This window comes from Xenopus laevis, chromosome 1S, assembly GCF_017654675.1.
Source record: "Xenopus laevis strain J_2021 chromosome 1S, Xenopus_laevis_v10.1, whole genome shotgun sequence".
Taxonomy (NCBI): domain Eukaryota; kingdom Metazoa; phylum Chordata; class Amphibia; order Anura; family Pipidae; genus Xenopus; species Xenopus laevis.
Genome location: NC_054372.1, coordinates 102,674,175 through 102,683,609, shown reverse-complemented (window position 1 = coordinate 102,683,609; position 9,435 = coordinate 102,674,175).

Sequence of the window (9,435 nt, the reverse complement as noted above, 5' to 3'; positions counted from 1 at the left end):
TAGAAGAGCAAAAATCTATATACAGGTATGGGACCTGTTAACCAGAATGCCTGGGACCTGGGGTTTTCCAGATAACAGATCTTTCTGTAATTTGGATCTTCATGCCTTATGTAAACATGAAATAAACCCAACAGACTGGTTCTGCTTCCAATAAGGAATAATTATATTTTAGTTGGGATCAAGTACAAGTACTGTTTTATTATTACAGAGAAAAATGAAATCATTCTTACAAATTTGGATTATTTGGATAAAATGGAGACAACCTTTCCGTAATTCGGAGCTTTCTGGATAACAGGTTTCCGGATAATGGATCCCATACCTATAAGTATAAGTTTTCAGAGATACCAATGTCCCAGATCCATATCAAAATATTGCATATTTAATGTTTTTTCAGACACCAATCGTACACACAGCTTGCTTCACAAAAGGGGAGTAATCTGAAAATGAAGTAAATATTATTTGAAATGAATTTGTCATTATAGAGCACCACAGTGATTCTGGCGGTGGCATATTTCTCCGCACAAGTACAGTTGTGTAAATTTCTGGTGTTAACATTATGCTGGTGATGATTATGTCAAATTCAGAAACATGGAGTTAAACAAACATTTAGTAGTAGTGTGATACATAAACAAACATTTTAAATTTTTCCAACCTTGCAATTTTTCATTTGACACGTAAAGCATTGAATCAAAGCCATAACTATCTGCGATTAAAGGCAATGTAGTACAGCTCAATATTTTCAAGTTGAGGGTTTTATTTTTCTATCCATGTCTGTAGCAATGTACTTGGGGATTGTCATTTTTAAAATTCATTCCTTCCACATTATTTTGACATTTTATAAAGGCCGTCCGAAAATAAAAAAGGAAGACCATAACCATATACAGATTTTAAGGGGCCGATTCACAAAGGGTCGAATATCGAGGGTTAATTAACCCTCTATATTCGACTGGGAATTAAAATCCTTCGACTTCGAATATCGAAGTTGAAGGATTTGAGCGCAAATAGTGCGATCGAACGATCGAAGGATTATTCCTTCGATCAAACGATAAAATCCTTCGAATCGAACGATTCGAAGGATTTTAATCCAACGATCGAAGGAATATCCTTCGATCAAAAAAACTTAGGAAAGCGTATGGGGACCTTCCCCATAGGCTAACATTGAGTTCGGTAACTTTTAGATGGCGAACTAGGGGGTCGAAGTTTTTTCTTAAAGAGACAGTACTTCGACTATCGAATGGTCGAATAGTCGAACGATTTTTAGTTCGAATAGTTCGATTAGAAGTCGTAGTCGAAGGTCGAAGTAGCTCAAAAAACACTTCAAAATTCGAAGTTTTTTTACTTCGAATCCTTCACTCGAAGTTAGTGAATCGGCCCCTAAATGTTAGGAGTTAGATGGTCAATGTGAAACAGAAATACCTATTTAATAGATATCAACATAGGACCAATTCAGTTAAAAACAGCACGAATAGAAGCAGGCTTTAAAATTATCCATTTATGAATTATAATGATCACTAGTGTAACATATTGTGGAAGCAAACTATTCTTGATTCAGCAAAATATATATTGTGTATGCCAACCCCAAGTCTGAAGCAATAACAACAAATATTATATGTCACACCCACAGGATTATTAGCTGCAGATGCTGTGTGTGTGCAAGCCGAGGAGAGGGGAGAAGGAATATGATCTGTATGTGCATACAACAGGAGAGAGAAGAAACATGAACTAGTGTTGTATGTGTAAGCCACATGAGAATATGAAAACTCCTTAACTTTAAAAAGAGGGTCTTAAAGTGGACCTGTCACCTACACACAAAAAACTGTATAACAAAAGTGGTTTGCAAATTAAACATGGAACCCATATTTTTTTTTTTTTTTTATTAAAGCATCCATACCTGTGGCATTTAAATATCTGAGCTGTCAATCAAATATTACCCGCCCCGCCTCTATGCCTCTAAATGCATGGAGGCTAATTAAAGTGTAATTAGGTTTTAGAGGTTTTTGAAACCATGACTAAGGGGCAGATTTATCAAGGGTCAAATTTCGAATTAAAAAACTTCATATTCAAATATCGAATTCGACGTTTTTTTCAGCAAATTTGGCAATCCTGCAGTTGAATAGAAATCGTTTGATCGAACGATTTTAGCGTACGATCGAAGGATTTTTATTCAATGTGTAAAGACTTTAAAGGTTTGTAGAAAGTTCCCATAGGCTAACATAGCAATTCAGCAGAATTTGGCGAATCGAAGTCAAAGTAGTAGTCGTAGTATCCTATTCTATCCAAAAAATTACTTTGAAGTTCGAACTTTTTGTACTTCGAAAATTCACTCAAACCTTAGTAAATCTGCCCCTAAATTCACAAACTCTAAAACCGCGATTGTCATTGAATTTATGAAACAATCCGAACTGGGGACTAGCCCCCAAAGTGCAATAGTTAGCAGGATGACCAGAAAGTCAGGTTAGGGAGGGCCAGTCCTATGTGATGGGCACGTGTAGCGTTTTAAAAGTGTTTAAGGTACTCTGCCCACAAGAATTTCTGAATTATAGAGTCTACATTTCCAAATCATTGGGCGTGAGCTGTTATGGGTGAGTTGTTCAGGGCATACAATAATTTGAGGAGGACCACAATTTTAAGTAAATTTCTTCTTCCCAGTAGAGCGATTATGGTCGTGGCAGACCTCCTTTTTTTATTTCAAAGAGTGGACTCTTGGGATGAGGTTGTTTTCCTTAGTTTTTTTTCCAAATCAGAGTGTATAACCATTTAAGGGTATTTAAATGACTGCGCCACCTGAACGTGGCCTATCTGAGGTGGAGTACCAGGAGGCAGTGGGCTGATGGACAGTGGACAGTTTTAATTCGACACAAAAGCCAGAGAATGTGCCAAATTTCCTGATCAAATTTCATGCAGCATCTTGAGCTCTGCTAGCTTGAGTAACTAGAGACAATAACATATCATCAACCATTCTACCTATCGAGAGGCCTTCAATTTCCTAGAAATCCTCGATCTGTATGGCCAGGGGCTCAACAGCCACTGCAAACAGCAGGGAAGAGATCCATCTCAACCTTTGATAACTCTACCCCTAAGTCATTAAAACACAAAGTTTTGATTTTCAGGGTAAAGGAAAACTTTTTTTCCTGGCTTTATAATATTATTATTTTATACTCTAGGTTATACAAGTATGGGATCCATTATTTGGAAACCAGTTATCCAGAAAGATCCGAATTACGGAAAAGCTGTCTCCCAAAGATTTCCTTTTTCTCTGTAATAATAAAACAGAACCTTGTACTTGATCCCAACTAAGATATAATTGATCCTTATTGGAAGCAAAACCAGCTTATTACATTTATTTTACATTTACATGATTTTATATGAAGGTATGAAGATCTAAATTACGGAAAGATCTGTTATCCGGAAAATCCAGCATTCTGGATTACAGATCCCATATCTGTAGATATATTTACGATTTATATGTGGAGGAGGCTGGTTACCAATTACCCTATGCTATGATATAATGAAAAATATGTCAGTTATACTTAAATGATAATTCATGAGAATAAGAATGATCACTATGAAACTGCAGAAGCTCTTAGACCCATTTGTTTACTCATTTTATCCAACAGAAGCGTTGGTGCCTCTAAGTCTGCAATTGTTTTGAATGCAGTAATCCTCAATACTTCTATTCTATCTGTCTTTATTCTGGACTGGATTGGACTAAATCTTTTTTATGAACCGCTCTTTAAATCAGTACCTCCTCATGTTTCTTTAAAAACATATTTTTACATTCTACCTTATACCTTCCTTTGTGAAACTATACTTCCTATGTGTGCCATATTGAATATGCTTTTTGAGATCAATGTTGTTAGCATCACCATTATGTTCTTTTCTTTAGTGGTGGTGGTTAATCAGTCGAAACTCGATGCCTTCTTACAGAAATTCCTCACACTTCATAGCTCTGTGGTTTCTACTGTATTTACCTCATGCAACTTTGATGCCTGAACAAAAATGTTCAAAGATTGGCGGCAGAATAATGTTTTATTTGGCAAAAAAAAAAAGAAACATTAGACATCAAGTAACCAACGGGATTGAAAACCGACATCTAGAGCTGGAAGAAAAGAATATACTGAAGCATATGCTGATTAATTAAAGTATGAATAATTCGCAACCAGATAACCGATTATCATCAGAATCATCAGTTACATTGATGAGTTTAGAAATTGTTATTTACCTGTTAGAATGTCCAAATCTGTCAAAATACAACCCCCATATGTAATAAAAGTTTGCCCAGGAGCAGTAACACCCATAGCAACCAATACGATGTTTTATTTTAAACAGGTGACCAGTAAATTCTACCTGCTGATTGGTTGCTGTAGGTTAAGGGCTCACGGGCAAAAGTCAGGAAAACATTTTTCTCCTCTTCTAAGACAATTATAGACAGCTTCACAAGCAGTGTCTTCCTCTGGATCAGCTAGAACTGAACAGAAAGGAATTCGATGCGTAGAGGATGGACTTGGAATACATTTCTCTTTACAGTGTCAATAAACCATTTATATTCACTTTTTTGCATTCAATTCTAGTAAACGAAAACAATAAAAACACAAAGAAATATAATAGCTGCAAAAATGAGGATTGTAAGAATGTTCTCATCGTTTTTATCTTTTCATCAGCAACTTTTCCATTCCATTTCCATTCTTCTATTACCTCTAATGATTACTATTCCTCCCTCTCCTTCATTCCAAATATGATGAAGCCCTCCCTCCTCCTCCTAATTTGCTCATCTTTCTATTATCTCCATTTCCACTCTTTCAGTTGCTTTACTGTAATCATATTTATACTCTCCTATATGAACAAACAGTTCATCTGTAAGTCTTAAGTGCCTAAATATATTTCTTCTGATTTATACTAAGTCATCCTTGTTGCTGTGGCCATGGTGCATATTCTTTTATTTATTCACACTAGCCATGATTTGCTGTTTCCCTGTTGCAGTGTTCAAATCTTACTGAAAATAACTAATATCCAGCTTCTGTCAGGTCATTAATACATATAATGGGGTTCAAAAGTGCACCTCTTACTGGTCATTTAAAAAGTATATTTGTCCATTTTATGGCTGAGCTATGTGTTTTGTGTCATATAAAATATGAGAGGGCACAGAGTGCAACGCCAGTGGGTACAAGCCTTATGTGCCTACAAGCATCCAATGTCCAGCCTCATAAATGAAGTGCTGCTGAACACAGGCAGCACAGTATTCATCAGGCAATTATTCTTTGTGCAGGACACAAAGTTCAAAAACATGGCAGTTTTATTGCACTTTTAAACCTCCACTCCACAGTAAATGTCCCTTATTGAATAATTTTATAGCAAACATACAACTAAAAAAATTCTCTTTCCACACAAGAAAGAACATTTCCCCATAGTCCTTGCACTCTAATTTAATTTACTAATAAGTTTTGTGTATCGAAAGCATTAGCAGACTCCAAATATATTTTGCATTGATGCCACGGCTCAGCTGAACTATAAAACTCAGATCTAAATACAAAGTAATCAGATTTGTCTGGGATGATCATTCCCTCATAAACCCATGCAATCAGTTTATTATCTACAATGTATTTATGAATCACAACTCCTTATCAAGATAAAAGGGAGTCCATTAATACTACAAACAGTTGCATAATACAGAATAAGAATATGTGTGTATACAGTATATAGTATGTATAAAAGGCGCCATATGTGACTATATCCTGGCCACATCTCAAACTTTACACACTTTGGTTGGTCTAAATTGTGGATATCAAGAAAGCATTCAACATTACATTCAGCATTCTGGACTCATCTGTCCTTCTCTGTAACCTGATTTAAAATGACCCTTTATTATTATTATTATTATGATTATAATTCAGGCACCTTTTTTGGTGGAAGCAAAGGAAGAGAAAAGATAAGTGAGTTTCTCAATTGCTTTTTCATGCATTGATTTCTTTTTTCATAAGCAGTTTTTTTCATCCTCAATTGTATTTTTTCACAATTATATTTCTCCCCAAGTGCTATTTCTTCCATTGGTATATATATATATATATATATATATATATATATATATATATATATATATATATATATATATATATATATTGCAAGGGCAAACATAATCATGAAATTGACCTTTGGCACCAGCAAGGGTACTTTTCCCTTCTCCACACTTTGGTCATAGTGTTGCTAAATGGATAAATGTTCTAATTGAACCAGTGCTGTTAAGTGGATTACCCAATGGATACCCTGACCTATGTTTATCTTCCTGTGTAAGAACTAAGCCCATTGTATTCTATACAGTTTATCTGGTATTTGCTTTAGAAACATGTCCTTTTTTGCCCTATTGTAAATTCAGAACCACATTTATGACACTTGATACCCAAGTCTATATGTTTACTTTTCAGGCTTCTTCCCAATGTGTTTTATATTCTGTGACTTTTGCCTCTCTGTCACCACTTCCTTGTCTCAGGGGCAACTGCTGGACCCACTTCAGCCTGAGAGTTGTATGTGATAAGTGGCCAGAGTTGGAGAAACAAGAAACTTTAAAGATGTGTTGACATGGAATTTTTAACCTTACTATTCATGCCAAAGTAACCAAAATGTGGTAGTGATTAAGGAGGGATAGTCCTACCTAGGCTACTAGTTTCCAATCCCAAATTTTGTTTTTCAAACAAAAGTAAGGTTTTGCAGAATTTCCTTTAAAGCCTGAGCTGAGGGGGTTGAAATTAACCAAGCAATACCTTAAATAACCCTTGTATTTTGACTCTCACTGGGTACAGTGCCATGGTTAGGGAAGAGTGGGCCCAAGGAAAAGCACTCCACAATCTGGGATGGTGGTGTCAATCAAGAGTACAACTCACATACTGTATCCTTGCTGGATCTTCAACTCACATTACATTACATTGCATACATTTTTTTACTCTTGGCAACTTTTTATCAGGGCTCAAGGCAAATACCATCAGCTAAAAACAACTGGGCTGAATTTATTAAATAGGGCAGAGTGCTCAAAGCCCATGCACATCTAGGAGCATCTTACTGTATAGATTTGAATAGCTATAATTAAATGTACCTAATTTTGTGCAGCGTGTTAACTTGGATGTAACTTGTGATAGAAATAGGTATGACAGTGTTTCATTTGCCCAGCAGGTGTACCAACACACACAAGGTTTGCCCTTAGAGGATTTAACCTGAAATCTACTAGAGAGGAGGTGTCTTTTCAAAGGCAGGACATACCTTGGAAACCAGCCTAGTTGGGTAGACTGTGTGTTGTTAAGGTGTGAGATAGGAGATAGGCAGCATGGTTAGCTAGCAAGGGCAGCATGTGCCCCCGACTAACCCCAAAGGCAATTATGCACCAATATAGCATTCAGGTGTTGATTGGAAAAAAATCTATGGGCACTGCAAGTGATGCAGTGGGAGAAGTTTGATCAATGCAGCGCTGTACACACCAGATGAATAGGGGGAATGTTAAGTGGCTGGGTGGCCACTTCATTGTTAAAGGGATCCTGTCATCGGAAAACATGTTTTTTTCAAAACACATCAGTTAATAGTGCTACTCCAGCTGAATTCTGCACTGAAATCCATTTCTCAAAGGAGCAAACAGATTTTTTTATGTTCAATTTTGAAATCTGACATGGAGCTAGACATTTTGTCAATTTCCCAGCTGCCCCTGATTCATTTTGATTTTTTTTTTTCCCATGACAGTATCCCTTTAAAGTCTGTTTGCTAGTGTATTCCAGACTATGGCTGGCACTGGAGACTTCATGATAAGGAGTGAACTGTGTGTTATGTGTGGGAGATTTAAGTCTCCTAACCAAGAATAGCTCTCCCTGCCTGTGCCTGGGCTGAGAAAGCACCTGTCACAAAATCTTCGTATTGTTACAAGATATTACTTAGGCCAAAAAAGTTTCTCCTCTATCCAAAGTTTCCTCTAATTGCTTCTCGGTTATGTGTGCAAAAAAATGTACCTTGTGTGCTCAACTTAAACTTGTTTTTAAAAACTGTGTGCTCAGTCCGAATTAACACAAAATTCTTTGTTTGCACCACAATTTTTTTAGATTTTTTAGTTTGTTACCAAACAGTCTCCTGTTTAAGACTTAAGCACAATGGGGCACATGTTGGAGTGTTATCAGAAACTCCAACAAGTGAACAATTCTGGCAGCATTTCCCCTATGTACTCAATGTGTGCTGCATATGCACCTGTATTTTTGCATAAAAGCACCATTCCTTTCTGTAAGTGCATCAGGAATCCCATAACACAAGATCTTAATGGAGAACTAAAGCCTAACTAAAGTAGTGCAGAAAAGTTGTACATTATTTTTTAGGCTTCTCTACCAGCGCAAGGCAACCACAGTCCTTTAGCAGTAAAGATCTGTGTCTCCAAAGACTCCCCAGTAGCTCTGCATCTATCTATATATATAGATAGATATAGATATAAAGATATAGTAGAAAACAAACAAACCGCACTCCAAGGATTTTGTGTCTTAAAAGCCAAGTGAAGGTTTATTCTTGCTCAACGTTTCGGCACTCCAACTGAGGCCGTCTTTTGGAAGGTGAAGACAGCCTCAGTTGGAGTGCCGAAACGTTGAGCAAGAATAAACCTTCACTTGGCTTTTGAGACACAAAGTCCTTGGAGTGCGGTTTGTTTGTTTTCTACTATACTAACGTGTTGACCGGCACCCAGGCATTTGAGTACAGTTTAGAGTGCACCAGTTGTATGGTATAATATATAAATATAAAAAAGAGAATAAAGGGAATGAATGCTACGCTAATAGCGCTACAATTCCATTAAATTTCTCTGGATCCGAGATTCAATTAAAGTTTAAAAAGGTAAGATTTCAATAATAAAAAAACGTACGTTTCGCTTACACTTACGCTTTATTTTATGCCTTGATAAAGCGTAAGCGAAACGTACGACGACGAGCCTTCAAACCTTTTTTTTTTTTAAAAAAAAGCTCATTATTGAAATCTTACCTTTTTAAACTTTAATTGAATCTCGGATCCAGAGAAATTTAATGGAATTGTAGCGCTACTAGCGCAGCATTCATTCCCTTTATTCTCTTTTATCTCTAAGGCACTGAGGATTTGTTGGTTTTATAGCAAAGTTAGCTCTCCTTATAAGACAGTTAAACGTAGTAACGAGACCACAGTCCTCAGTGTTCTGCCTTCCTCCCACGTGTGGTGTCCCAGGGCTTAGAACAACGCAGCTAGTTTCTTCGGGACAACTCCACCTCTATACTATTTTCTCATTTCTAACTTTTATTCATGAATTGCTGACGCTTTATTTTTAATTGTTTGATACCATGAACTCACTTTAAAATTATAACTACAGCACTAGCACCTTATTTAATTCATATAAGAACCATGAACTTTTAGATTATTCATCAATTGTGTGTAGATACATTTTGTTGAAGGTTACGG